General features: G+C 41.7%; 1 long non-coding RNA gene across 1 annotated transcript in view; it reads left to right on the top strand.

Moving 5' to 3' along the window:
* Positions 1-12,971, top strand: part of LOC144888351 (uncharacterized) — a 317,211-nt gene extending 304,240 nt beyond the window's left edge. The window contains exon 3 of the long non-coding RNA XR_013620943.1: positions 12,932-12,971. This is a non-coding gene — a long non-coding RNA (uncharacterized LOC144888351). The remainder of the gene's footprint in view (positions 1-12,931) is intronic.
* The last annotated feature ends 598 nt before the right edge of the window (positions 12,972-13,569 follow it).

Genomic DNA, 13,569 nt, shown 5'->3' with positions numbered 1-13,569 from the left:
TTAATAAAATCCCCTCTACCTCAGCGGTCGCCGGCTGCCCCAAACCCCGGGTCGCGATCTCTATACCAGTCATTTTACCAAAACTTTTCTCCACTTCACTCAACCAGTGCTCCTCGACCCGCTTTACCTCGTCGTGCACCCTCGGGACCCTCTCGCCCACCATGTGATCCATGGTCTCCCCACATTTTTGCATGCGGTCACCCATTCTGTCCCCAATTTTGCTGATTCGCTCCATTTTGCTTCCTAGCCTCTTAAATTTGCTGGCTAAACGTTCACTGTTGCCCCTGGCTTCGTCCCTCATTGCCCCCATTTGGCCTCCCATATCATTTCTCAATTCCACAAGTTGGTTTCCCATTCCTACAATTTGGTTTCCCAAGTCATTCCTCAGGTCTCCACTTGTCTGGACCATGAGCGCCCTTATTTGTATCATAAAGAGGTTTAGATTCACCGGTGCTGCGGGCGCGGCTGCCCCAACCACGTGCGAAGCGCCGCCATTTTGTGCGCCTGATACCTCCTTAACCACATCATCATTTCTCTCCTCCATTTCTTCCCTCTGGTCCTGGGTTACCCCTAACCCTTCTATCTCTCCCACCGGCATCCCGTCGCCTTGACCATGCATGGCACGACTTTCAAATTTAGGATTTTATAAAACAAAATTTCGGCCCACTCGTAATTTGAGCGCGCTAAGCGCTTCAGGTCCGAATCTCGCTCCCGACACCAAATGTTACGGAACCCAACGTCGGCCTCGGATCCCTTCTCGAGGGGGGATTAGTCCCTCGTTTGTGACTGACCGACGTGGTCCCTGAAGCTGCACAAGCTCCCTCCAGAGGCAGGTGAGCAGCTTCGTTCGCGACCGCGGATAAGATGTTAATTTGCCGAGCGGATGGCAGCCGCGGCACGAACCGTTAACAAAGACTAACCCGATCCTGAACGTTGGCCAAATCGTGCCACAGGTATTCAATGGGGGAAAAGACAAAGACGACGGATGTGAAGAAGAGGAAGACGAAGGCAAAAGGTTGGAAATACGACTATTATTTATTATTACTACTTACACAATGAAAGAAACCAAGGAAGAAGGAAGGATAATAAAATAATGTAGAAAGGGGGACGGACCAGAAGGACACAGTGCAATTTCTAGCTTATACAGACTTACTTATAACCCAGGACAGAACACACAAAACAAACTCACGTACACAAAAGGATGGAATGGCAGGAATGGTTTGGAGGGATGAGCAGGTGGAATCACAGGGCACAGCGAGCAGGTCCACTCCGGGCGGGAAGCGAGGAGCCGGCAGCTCCTTGTATTCGGCTTTACACCGCACACCGGCAGGGTCACTCGCTGCCCCGTCAGGGCTTCACGCGGCTGGTTGAAACGGGCTGGTTGAAGCGGCTCTCTGCAGAAATCAGCTGGGTCACGCATCTGCCGTATCTCTGACGCAACTCTTCCAAAGGCTTCCGCGCGTGCTTATATCTCCCTCGGGCGATCAAGCCGCCGGCCTCCAGGACACGCCCATCGGTGAGGTCGCCTCGGCCCTGATTGGTCGCGAGGGCTCACCGATCCCGCCCTTAGAGGAGGCGTTGGCAAGGCCACGCCTTGTTCCCGGCGCTGGGCCGACTCCTCCCACCTTCGGCTCTGAGATGACCTCGTGGCTAATGGAGTCTTGCAGCGAAAACAACCACAACCCACAGCTGCAGCAGAATGCAGCGTAACCGCCCGATGCAGTTGGCCTGAAAAAAGGGGAATGTGCAGGGAATCTACCTTGTCTGAATTCGGTGCAATGGAGTGTCAATTAATGGAAGGATGAGCAGAAGGATGAGCAGGATGAGCCTTAATCTAATACACACAATAAGGAGATAACTACTGAACAGGGAGATCTATGATTTGGCTACGTGATTGTATATGACCTAACTAAGGGACGCCCTTTGACCTTTATACACAACAACTGGAGGAAGGAGGGTGATATTTTACAACACAAAAAAACACCATTCTCAAATTCATAACAATAAATATATATATATATATTAGGGTGGCCCTTATTTTTGAAAGTTTGAAATGTTACGCTCTCACCTTTTACGACTGGTCCATGTTCTCTACAAACAAAACAGGCCAAATATCAGCTAAATGCATAAATATTTAGAGGTAGTCCAGCACCCTTGAACATTTCCCCCTATAGGCCATGTGATTGAGGTCACGTAGCACTAAAAACACATATCACAGATAATACAGTATGTATCACAGAAATAAATAAAACCGTTTGATAAAACATGCTTATGAATAATTATCACATCTATGGACTAGAGTAAGAGTGGTAAAACAATCAACTATTCAACAATCAACATAATCAACATTATGGAGCTGCTGCTTGCTGCAGCATTTAAAGCAGTCATGGGGAGCATCTCTGGACCGGAAGTTCTTCTGTTTAAGAGATTCCAATCAAAGTGGGACTCTATTGACCAGACTGCATTCATCTCTGGTCTCTCTGATGAATCTGTCAAAGACCGCATTCTCCCTGTGACTGATGAAGTTATCGATTTTGCAAAGAAGCAGCTTGACCTCAATCAGCCACGGGATGATTCTAAAGAACTTCTGGAACTGACCATTTTGTTTCGTGGAGGAGTTCCTGCTCGTGGCATTCATTTCCGTGCTCCTGGTGCGATTCACCATGCAAGATGGATGCCGAAGGCCATCTACAGTCTCAAAATCTGGCTTTTCCACCAACAGTTCAAGCTGACGGCACGAGAGAGGAATGGCCGACGAGAAATTTGTCTGTTTGTTTCTGGTGTATTTGCAAGCCTGGATGAAAGCTCCAAGTGCAGCTGAAGCTCCAATGAATGATCTGCTGCTGATGAAGACCTCGATCTCTTACAAGACTGCAAGTCGTGCAATCTCCACAGCCACCAGTGAGAAGTTGAGGAACCATCTGTGGTACTTGAGAAGAGCTTGTGGGGTTGGCCTTCTTCGACAAACAAGTGCCTATCGCTACTAAACAACTGATGGTGGAAGCACTGAAAGGCGAGCGTCCATTAGATGAAGAACCATCAAAGATGCCACGGCCTGACATGAAAGCCTTAAGCGAGAAGGGAATTGAAGAATTTGTGTCACCCCACACAAAAACATTCTTCGAAAAGTTGAAAATCTCGTCAGACTTTTTAACTGTGGATCCAAGCACATGGGGTGACCATGATGGCTACAGAGCTGCTGTGGAACAGATCAGGGAGTTGAAGGTCGTAAATGATCATGCTGAACGAGGTGTGGCCCTCATGAAAAGTTACAACCGGCTCCTTACCAAGGATGAGGAGCAACTCCAATTCTTACTTCAGGTCGTGTCTGAACACCGCCGTACTTATCCCGACTATCGGAGAGCAACATTGGCTAAAATCAGGCAGCAATGATATGACTTATGTTGGTGAGAACCTTCCTTGACTCGAAACTAATATAATAGCATCAGGAAATATAATAACATCAGGAATGTTAAATAGAATGAGAAATGAAAATAACTTTAAGAAGTGTATTTGTACAGTAGTATATTTACTCCCGCCAGGGAGTAATACATTCAATCGTGTCCGTCCGTGTGTGTGTGTGTGTGTGTGTGTGCGTGCGTGCGTATGTGTGTTCGTATGTTCATGTTTGTGAACAAGATATCTGGAAAAGTTCTGAACGGATTTGGATGAACGTTGGTAGGATGATTGCCCTTGGGATAAGGAAGAATTGATTAGTTTTTGGTGAAGCTCATATTCCGGATCCAGGAATTTTTTGAAGGATTTTTTTTACCATTGGAAGATAGGGCTCCAACTTGACCAACGGCGGGAGTATGCGCTCTACTGAGTGGCGTTCTCGTTTGTTGTGTGCTCTCTATATATAAAATCTTGATTATTGAAGGTGCCTGGACTACCTCTCAATATAAACAGACCTGTATGAAATTTTGAATGCAGTGTTTCTATCCCAAATGGATCACATTTAGGCCATGGGAACATTCAAATTAACATTTTAAAATTTCACCCCGTTTAAGGGCCACCTTAATATATATATATATATACACGGACACATCATTGTGTTTCGTGGTGCGATCAAAGATGGCCGACTGACGGCCATTTTAGTTGTGTAAAACCCGATGTTGAACATGTCCTCAATCATTTCTTCGGACATGCATTTATAGATGTTGTTGAAACTTGGCAAACAGATAACGAACGATGGCTTACTTATGCACGTCATTTGCTTTCAAGAATAGATCCAAGATGGCTGACTGGCAGCCATTTTGTTACTTAAAGTTGTCCCCAACCATTTGTCGAGAAGCATATGGATCGATTTTGTTCAAACTTGGCACAAAGACAAAACATGAGAGTATACATATGCAGAATAGTTTGATTTGTAATCCGACCAAAGGTGGCCGACTGATGGCATTTAACTCCATACAGCAAAATTACTAAAACCACGGTGGGGGCTAAGATATTTTTTGTCTTTTTCTTCTTGTATTGCCAAGTCTCCCTCTATTTTATCCTTCAACCCTGATGTTGGTGTTTCCCACCTCTCCCTAATGTTGCTTTTGTTCTGTTGCGTCCTCGTCCATTTAGTGTACTTGCTCTTCCACAAGCCTTGACCTTGGATACAAAAACAAGAACTGCTGTTTTGAAGAATGTCCAATGTGTAGACAAACACATGGATTATCACTGGTTAACATATAAATTAGAGTGCGTGTCTCAATGCCAGCCTGTTGTTCCCACTCGACATGCATTACGTTCTTTGAAAATCCACTATAAAAGCAACCAAAGATCACTTCAAACATCATGCTGAGCACGTTTTCCAAGGAGGTAATTCGGGAACTCATTTGGAGCATGGGCATTGGAGAGCCTGCGTTGCATGCTGGAAGTTGACAAATCCATTGTCAACGATGTGAAACAAATCCAAGTCTACAACATGGTTAACGGTTCATGTCTAGACTGATGAAGAGAAAGTGTTCAATGAAAGTTGCTTTGGCAAACTATTAAATTCGCTTTACCCGTTTTCAGTCTTGTATATACATATGTGTACATACGTGGACAGGCACGGACGGTTGTTACTATTTGACACCTTGTGTGATTCAAGAATACAGGTGAGGGGTTTTTTTCGCCTTTACTTTTCAACCCTTTTCGCTCATTTACAGCAATAATCCTTTCATTCATATATCGTTCGGTTGCTTCTAAATGTCTATGTTTTAGCAAACTATTATCCCCTGCTTGTGGTGGTACTTGTGGTACGGTAAAGTTGCATTGCGCACGTCATCGAAAGGTTTTATGTTACTCTGAGCAGGGAGGAATTATCGGAGTTACAGAGGTTGTTCAATAATATTTTGCAAAAGCAGTTCTGGCTAGTACCATATAAGCCTACACATGGTGTTGGAATGGCATAAACTAGGGACAAAATGGATCCCAGTGTTGAGCCAAGCGATTGTACGAGTACTCAGGTACCTATCTTAGTACCTTACCCCCAAAGAATACCATACTTTCAGTCAAATAATCCTAGAACAACTACTCTGGTTACACCTTCCCATATATGTACAGCCCAAGCATATACATCCGTGAACCAAGCTAAATAAATTGCAAATATCAGGACAGGTGGAGGTAAGTGAAGGTGAGTTCTGTACACCGTCATCCGTCGCTTTTCATCAACAACAGTGGTACCACATGAGGTGCGGGTGTAATTGCACACCTTGCGATCAAATAACATTGACAGTACATTTTAGATTCTGCAGGCAGGCTGTGGATGGATCGATGCATGGACAGCGAGTGGCCCCTGGAACTTGTATCACACTTATGGTGGGAACAATGGATCTGCGGCAAACATTCACGGTTGAGATGAGTTCAGCTTAAGGCTGGATTTACAACAGAAAATGTGGTTTAGGCAAAGAGTCTTATCTATGTCTACACATATACACAAGTTCTGATGCTTTTTTATAGTATATACAGTCGTGGCCAAAAAATATTGGCACCCTTGCACTTTTTTTCAAATAACTCGTAGTTTTCTCGAAAAATAAGTTGAAATTGAAAAAAGTATTTGGTCTTCACAATTCCATATTTCACTGTTAATATTACAGAACCTTTATTTTTGATTCAGAACTTTTTTGAACTTTTTTGATCACGGACAGAGACACATGGATGGATGGATGGATGGATGGATAGAAGTACGGATGGATGAACGGACAGACATCCGGACGGACAACCCAAAAGTATAATGCCTCTGGTGACTGCGTCGGCAGAGGCATAAAAAAGTGAAAGCATGCGGCATTTTTTTGGTAGAAGTGATTGCTGTCGTGGAAATCCTGGCCATTTGGGGGGTAATTGATGGTTGAGTGTACTGAATTAAAATAGTTGTTACCAGGCTGGATTTTCAGTTATTTAGCCACTATAATATAAAAAAAACAAGACGTCATGCGGAGCATGATACTTGCAAAATCGCCGCTCCACCCCCCCCCCCCCCCCCCAAGAAAAAAAATTCCATTGATACAGCAAATTGTCCATTTCATCAAGATTAAAATTGACAATCTTGATCAAAGCTCGGGTCAATAGGAAGAAAAGTGACGATTTTTCAGATGAAAAATGATTTTGGAAGGTTGACCTTGAGTTGACCTTTGACCTTTTGACCTCAAACAATAGTTAGTTTCCCTATTTAGTGACTCAATGTGCAAATGCTGTTCAATTTGCAAGTCAATCAGATGAAAATTGAGGATTTTAAAAACTTGGTCTATGTTGACCTCAAAAATGGCTGGTGGTTGAATTCAGTGACCATATATGCAAATCCTCTTAGAAATTCAAGTCAATCGGATGAAAATTGATGATTTTAGAAATATGGCCTATGTTGACCTTTTGGCCTATGTTCACCTAAAATATAATTTGTGGTTGAATTCAATGACCAGATATGCAAATGCTCTTCAAATTTCCAGTCAATCGGATGAAAATTGAGGATTTAAGAAATTCGGCCCATGTTGACCTTTTGGCCTATGTTGACCTCAAATATACTTGGTGGTTGAATTCAATGAATATATATGCAAGTCTTCTTCAAATTTCAAGTCAATCGGATGAAAATTGAGGATTTTAGAAATTTAGCCTATGTTGACCTTTTGGCCTATGTTGACCTCAAATATACTTGGTGGTTGAATTCAATGAATAGATATGCAGGTCCTCTTCAAATTTCAAGTCAATCGGATGAAAATTGAGGATTTTAGAAATTTAGCCTATGTTGACCTTTTGGCCTATGTTGACCTCAAATATACTTGGTGGTTGAATTCAATGAATAGATATGCAAGTCTCCTTCAAATTTCAAGTCAATCGGATGAAAATTGAGGATTTTAGAAATTTAGCCTATGTTGACCTTTTGGCATATGTTGACCTCAAATATACTTAGTGGTTGCATTCAGAGACCAGATATGCAAGTCCTCTTGAAATTTCAAGTCAATCGGATGAAAATTGAGGATTTAAGAAATTCGGCCTATGTTGACCTTTTGGCCTATGTTGACCTCAAATATACTTGGTGGTTGAATTCAATGAATAGATATGCAGGTCCTCTTCAAATTTCAAGTCAATCGGATGAAAATTGAGGATTTTAGAAATTTGGCAATGTTGGTGACCTTTGGCCTATGATGACGTTTTAAACTTTTGACCCCAAAAACAATAGTCTTCTCAATTGGGACGACCTATTCAACTTAGTGAAGTTTCGTGACGATCGGTTTAGAATTGTGACCTGTAGGCCGGTGACAAACAAACAGACAGAACCACAAACGCAACCGACCAATATATAGTGTAGCAGCATAGCAAACCTGTTGTGCATTTTGTGATACAAGCACCAAATTTGGCACAAATGTACATTAATATGTTGCGAACATTTTCAGATATTGGGCCACTTGAAATTCCGTAATTTTTTTTTTCAATTTTTTTCAAATTTCGTAATTTCAAATTTTTCGGGTGACACCGTCACAATTTCGGTCTTCGAGGCCGGCCGATATAGTGGGGCGGCTTAGCCCAAATATTCAAAAGAATTGTGCATTTTGTGATACAAGCACCAAATTTGGCACAAATGTACATTAATATGTTGCGAACATTGTGTGGTCAGCAATGAAGACGAGAGTCTGAATTACATGTATGCAAAAGACCTTGTGAACCAGTGAAGCAAATACACGGGTAAGCATGAATTAAATCTAGGGCATGATATAATTTCCATGATGTTTACCTCTACACTCAATGGTGGAAGGAGGTAATGTTTTGATCCCAGCTTGTCTGTATGTCTGTTTGTCTGTTAGTCCACAAAATTCCAGACAAAGCTTGTAGTAGTGGTAGTTGTAGTGGTAGTGGTGATAACAGAAATTGTTATATAGAACTGAACTTATATTATTATTATATGCAGAAAATAACTTCATTTCTATATGCCCTGCAGTGGACAGGTTAATTGGTTTATGCACTGAAGGGGTCACCCTGGTGTGCACTGCTGTGTTCTGCCTCACTGAGTTGTTCAGGTATGATGTACTCAGCACAAGCTTCCGGTCGGCCCGGAGGTGGGGGTGCGGGGCCTGTCACGGAACGTCAAAACAAACGGCCTGCCGGGGCCGCCCAAAAGTCGGGCGTGAGGGGCGCGTCCACTAATGGAACGCCTCTCGCTTCCCAGATCGAGGGCCACGTGGTCAGGAGAACCTCGTCCCTTCCGGTCACACTTTGCCTATCGGCCGGCCTCGAAGACCGAAATTGTGACGGTGTCACCCGAAAAATTTGAAATTACGAAATTTGAAAAAATTTGAAAAAAAAAATTACGGAATTTCAAGTGGCCCAATATCTGAAAATGTTCGCAACATATTAATGTACATTTGTGCCAAATTTGGTGCTTGTATCACAAAATGCACAATTCTTTTGAATATTTGGGCTAAGCCGCCCCACTATGAAAAATCTTCGATTTTGCAAGTAACAAGATGGCCACCAAAATACATAATTTTAGTTATAAATGTGCATGTTCTCTTCTTTTTTTCCATAAAACTTGCTATTTTTATGCAGTCATTCAGATTAAAAGGACCCTTTGCACTTGTAATTGAAAAATAAATAATATTTGTATTAATTATTTACCAAGGCCATGGGGTCAACAGGTCATTGGGTCAGCAGGGCAAAGGTCAAAGTCTCAGGTCACTTATTACAAACTTGCTCCATTAATATAGCCTGTCACACCATGGCCTCCATAGGGTACCATAGTATTCTGGATATTCCCTGCTAAGAAGCATGTTGCTATTGCTTGGATGTGCTTGAATCCATGGAACAGCTTTGCCCTGTTTTTTTTTTGTTTTTTTTTGTATACTGAATCGAGGCTCGTGAAAGATCAACCCAGTCTTTTCCACTTAAGTGGAGATAGAATGGTGCGGCACTTCTGAGAAAGCAAAGGAGTCTGACCAGAATCCATGAGCCACTGATCTGGCTTTCATAACGCAATGCCAAAAGTCCACGATGGAAGACTAGATCGACAGAATTCAATCAAAAACTAACCAATAATGATCCAGAAATAACAATTGTATACACATGTTAATCCTTCAAGCGCCGGCCCATAAACTTGATCCATGAAATACAGATGCGAGGAGGTGTATGGAACTATCAACACACATTGGTCAGCAGTATACAGTCATCACAGAGGACCACGTTCTATACTGTAAGCTAGTGGAGCTCAAATGGGATATCCCAAAAGACCAGCATAAGCTCATTCCACACCACATTTTCACACCACACACCACTCATTCCATTCCACACCACTCATTCCACATTCCACACTCAAATCAGGTTCACTATGTTAACAAATATAATTTCGTTCAAAATTTTGGGATTAGCAAACCTGTACATTTTTGGAATATTCAGAGCATGAGGAATCCAAAAATTAATGTTTACATTTGCGTAGACACCTTTGCGAAAATGACACTCAGGACAGTGATGAAGATAGTCAGGTTCACTATGTTAACAAATATAATTTCTTTCAAGATTTTGGGATTAGCAAACCTGTACATTTTTGGAATCTTCAGAGCATGGAGAATCTGAAAATCAATGTTGGCATTTGCACAAACACCTGCATGGCCGCCATTTTGGATTTTGAAAATGGCCGCCATAAAATACATATTGTTGTGGATATGAGAATTGTGTTTTTTTATTGTGTAATGAATTGTAAAGACCACCCTCCTGCCTCCATTCTGTGTATAAAGGTCAAAGGGCATCCCTTAGTTAGGTCATATGCCATCACGTTAGCCAATCATAGATTTCCTCCTTGTTGGTAGTTTATTTCCTTATTCTGTGTAGGTTAAGGCTCTGTTCCCACTAGTTGACATTCTCCATTGCACCAAGTGAAATAAGGTAGATCCCCTTTCATTTTCATTCCCAAAGCCCCATTCCCAAAGCCTCTATTGCCAACTGCATTCGCCGCCATTGCCCATGTGCTCCAACTCGGAGAAGAAGGGCGTGGCCCGACATCCGTCGTCTTTGTCTTTTCCCAATTGAATACCTGTGGCACGATTTGGCCAACGTTAAGGAATCGGGTCTCGTCTTTGTTAATGGTTCGGGCCGCGGCTGCCATCCGCTCGGCAAATTAACATCTTATCCGCGGTCACGAACGAAGCTGCTCAACGGCCTTTCCGGAGGTCGCGGTGCAGCTTCAGGGACCATGTCGGTCAGTAATAGACGAGGGGACTAATCCCCCCTCAAAGGGGAACCATAGGCCGACGTTGGGTTCCATAACAATATTTTGCGCGATCTCGGCTTCTAGTCAACCTAGAGACTTAATTAAATATGCTAATCCTATGTTTTCTGGGTCAAGGAATCCAATAAAGGCCTCAAAATAGTGCTCAGGATTATAGAAAAGCAACAAACAAAGGTAATTGAAAACCATTGTCTTTATATTTGTGATATTGCAAGTCCTTTGAAGTTATAGGTTGTTCTAGGAAGTTATAGGTAGTATCAGATTGAACTATAAGTCCTATACACAGGATCTACGAGGTCTATACCGTTCAGGTATATGCTTTTACAGATCTTCATCACTGTCCTGAGTGTCATTTTCGCAAAGGTGTCTACGCAAATGTAAACATTAATTTTTGGATTCCTCATGCTCTGAATATTCCAAAAATGTATAGTTTTGCTAATCTACCAAAATTTTGAACGAAAAAACAAAGTGAACCTGACTACCTTCTGGGTCGCCACACATCAATGTGCTTTCCTGAAGGCTTTTCGAAAGCAGGCCGAACGTTTGACTAGCCAGGACTAGCCAAACGTGTCTTATCAGTTTATGATTGTCCGTTTATGAACGAGGAACAACTTATTTCAATTGAATGCTATGTTTTGAGCACAAATAGGAACATCAAGAAGAAGACAAGTTTGTTGTTTTTCCGTACTCTGGCTTTGAATTTGTCCCAATTATGCATACACAGAGGAGTGAGATAAAAACTTTTACTCGATGTGCTTGCCGGTCAAACAAAACTGAAAAACATTCAAACAGGAAACCTCTTCTTTTGCCTCCACCGACGAAGTCGCCGGAGGCATTATGTTTTCAGGTTGTCCGTCCGGCTGTCCGTCCGTCCGTCCATTCCTCCGTCCATGATAGGTTTTCGTTACCGTGATGACGTGAGAATGGCTGAAGGGATCTTAGTCAAACTTGGTGCAGATGTGTATAATGAGGTAAAGATGCACTGATTAGATTTCGGGGTCACAAGGTCAGAGGTCATGTTAGGTAAAAATCCTGTTACCACAATAACTTGTGAACCAGTGATGGGATTTTGACCAAAGTTGGTAGAAGTATGTATTATGATGCAAAGATGAACTAATTTGATATTGGGGTTAAGAGTTCAAAGGTCAGAGGTCATGCTAAGTAAACATTATGTTGCCACACCAACCTGTGAACAAGTGATGAGATTTTGAACAAACTTCGTATGAGTATACATGATGCAAAGATGAACTGATTAGATTTTAGAGTCAAGAGGTCAAAGGTCATGCCAGGTAAAAATGTGATAACTTGTGAACAGCTGAAGGGATTTAAATGAAACTTGGTACAAGTATTATAATGATGTAATAATGTGGGCGGAGGCATATCGGCCGACATCGCGACGTTGAAGAGTGTCGTTCTCGTTTTTTAAACTTGTTTTTAAGGATGTTATAAAGGTCACAAACAACAGGCATGATAAACTAATGTTACGTATTAGATAGGGCGATGGAATAGACATGGGGTAAACCAGCGGTAAAACCCAGAATTAATATATTTATATGCCTTTAGTCCTCTCTAAATGCGAGCATAATACCGTACTTGAATATTGTAGAACACAAATCACCTTAATACTTCCGGATTTCTTTTTTATGATCTTTAAAAGCACAATTTGATTAAAATTGAAGTATTTAAACACATATGTTCTATGAGTTTCATGTAGGGATATCATGTCCTATGAGCTCTAGTTACTCCCGCCAGGGAGTAATGCATTCGGTCGTGTGTGTGTGTGTGTTCGTGTGTTTGTGAACAAGATATCTGGAAAAGTTCTGAACTGATTTGGATGAAAGTTGGTGGGATGATTGCCCTTGGGATAAGGAAGAATTGTTTATTTTTTGGTGAAGCTCAGGATATTATTCCGGATCCAGGAATATTTTGGGAATTTTTTACCATTGGAAGATAGGGCTCATTTTTTTTTTAACATTATCTTCTATATATTCTATATTTAACATTGTGATATGAAAATAGTTTTCATATTTGTTGTAAATGTAGTTTAAACTCGTGGTCATGCGTTAGAGCAGTGTATTGTTTAGCAGCGTTGTCTTCAATGTTCTTTTTTTTTCTAATAAAGACATATTCTGTCATTTTAAAACCACCAAAGTGTGTATTAGGTTTCCCCGTTTCATGAAATGTATCGTTTGATACGTATAATACTTCAAAACTGGTTTTTTTTGTTGTTGTTTTTTTTTACCTCAGAAGAGATCTCAACATTTACCTCAGCGAATGTCAATCGCGGCGTCAGTATTTGATGAACTTATAAAGACTTAGGTGAGTTATAGGTGTGACCAGCATGTGCACGGGATTCCTCCCAGAAGAATGAGTGGTCGCATGAGCTTGTACGACTTAAAATGAGCGAGTTTTGTTTTGACGTTTGGGCCAGTTTTACATGTTGTATCCCTAAGGAATGAAACGAACGGTTTTCCAGGCTTACAATTTTATTTGAAGTCACACAGGCCTCAAAATACACTCACTTATATAGAATTGAACGCTGAATCCGAAAATGCAAGTGAAATTGCCTTGTTTTTTTTAACATTATCTTCTATATATTCTATATATATAATATTTCTGGGCAGTGTCTGTCTTGTGTTGTCTTGTGTTGTCTTGTGTTGTCTTGCTGTTGTCTTGTGTTGTCTTGTGTTGTCTTGCTGTTGTCTTGCTGTTGTCACTGAACTACTCCCTCAAACTTTTGTGAAATCGTACTATAGCAACTTGACCCACGGCGGGAGTATGCGCTCTACTGAGTGGCGTTCTAGTTTAATAAAGTATTTGGTATGAACTCAGCCAGGTTTGAACTACCATTCTCCCAGGTGCAGAGCAAATTCTTTAACCTTTAC

The sequence above is a fragment of the Myxine glutinosa genome, chromosome 12 (assembly GCF_964187855.1).
Source record: "Myxine glutinosa chromosome 12, kmMyxGlut1.1, whole genome shotgun sequence".
NCBI lineage: Eukaryota > Metazoa > Chordata > Myxini > Myxiniformes > Myxinidae > Myxine > Myxine glutinosa.
The sequence above is the reverse complement of the archived record's forward strand: the minus strand, read 5'-3'. Positions and strand labels throughout refer to the sequence as shown.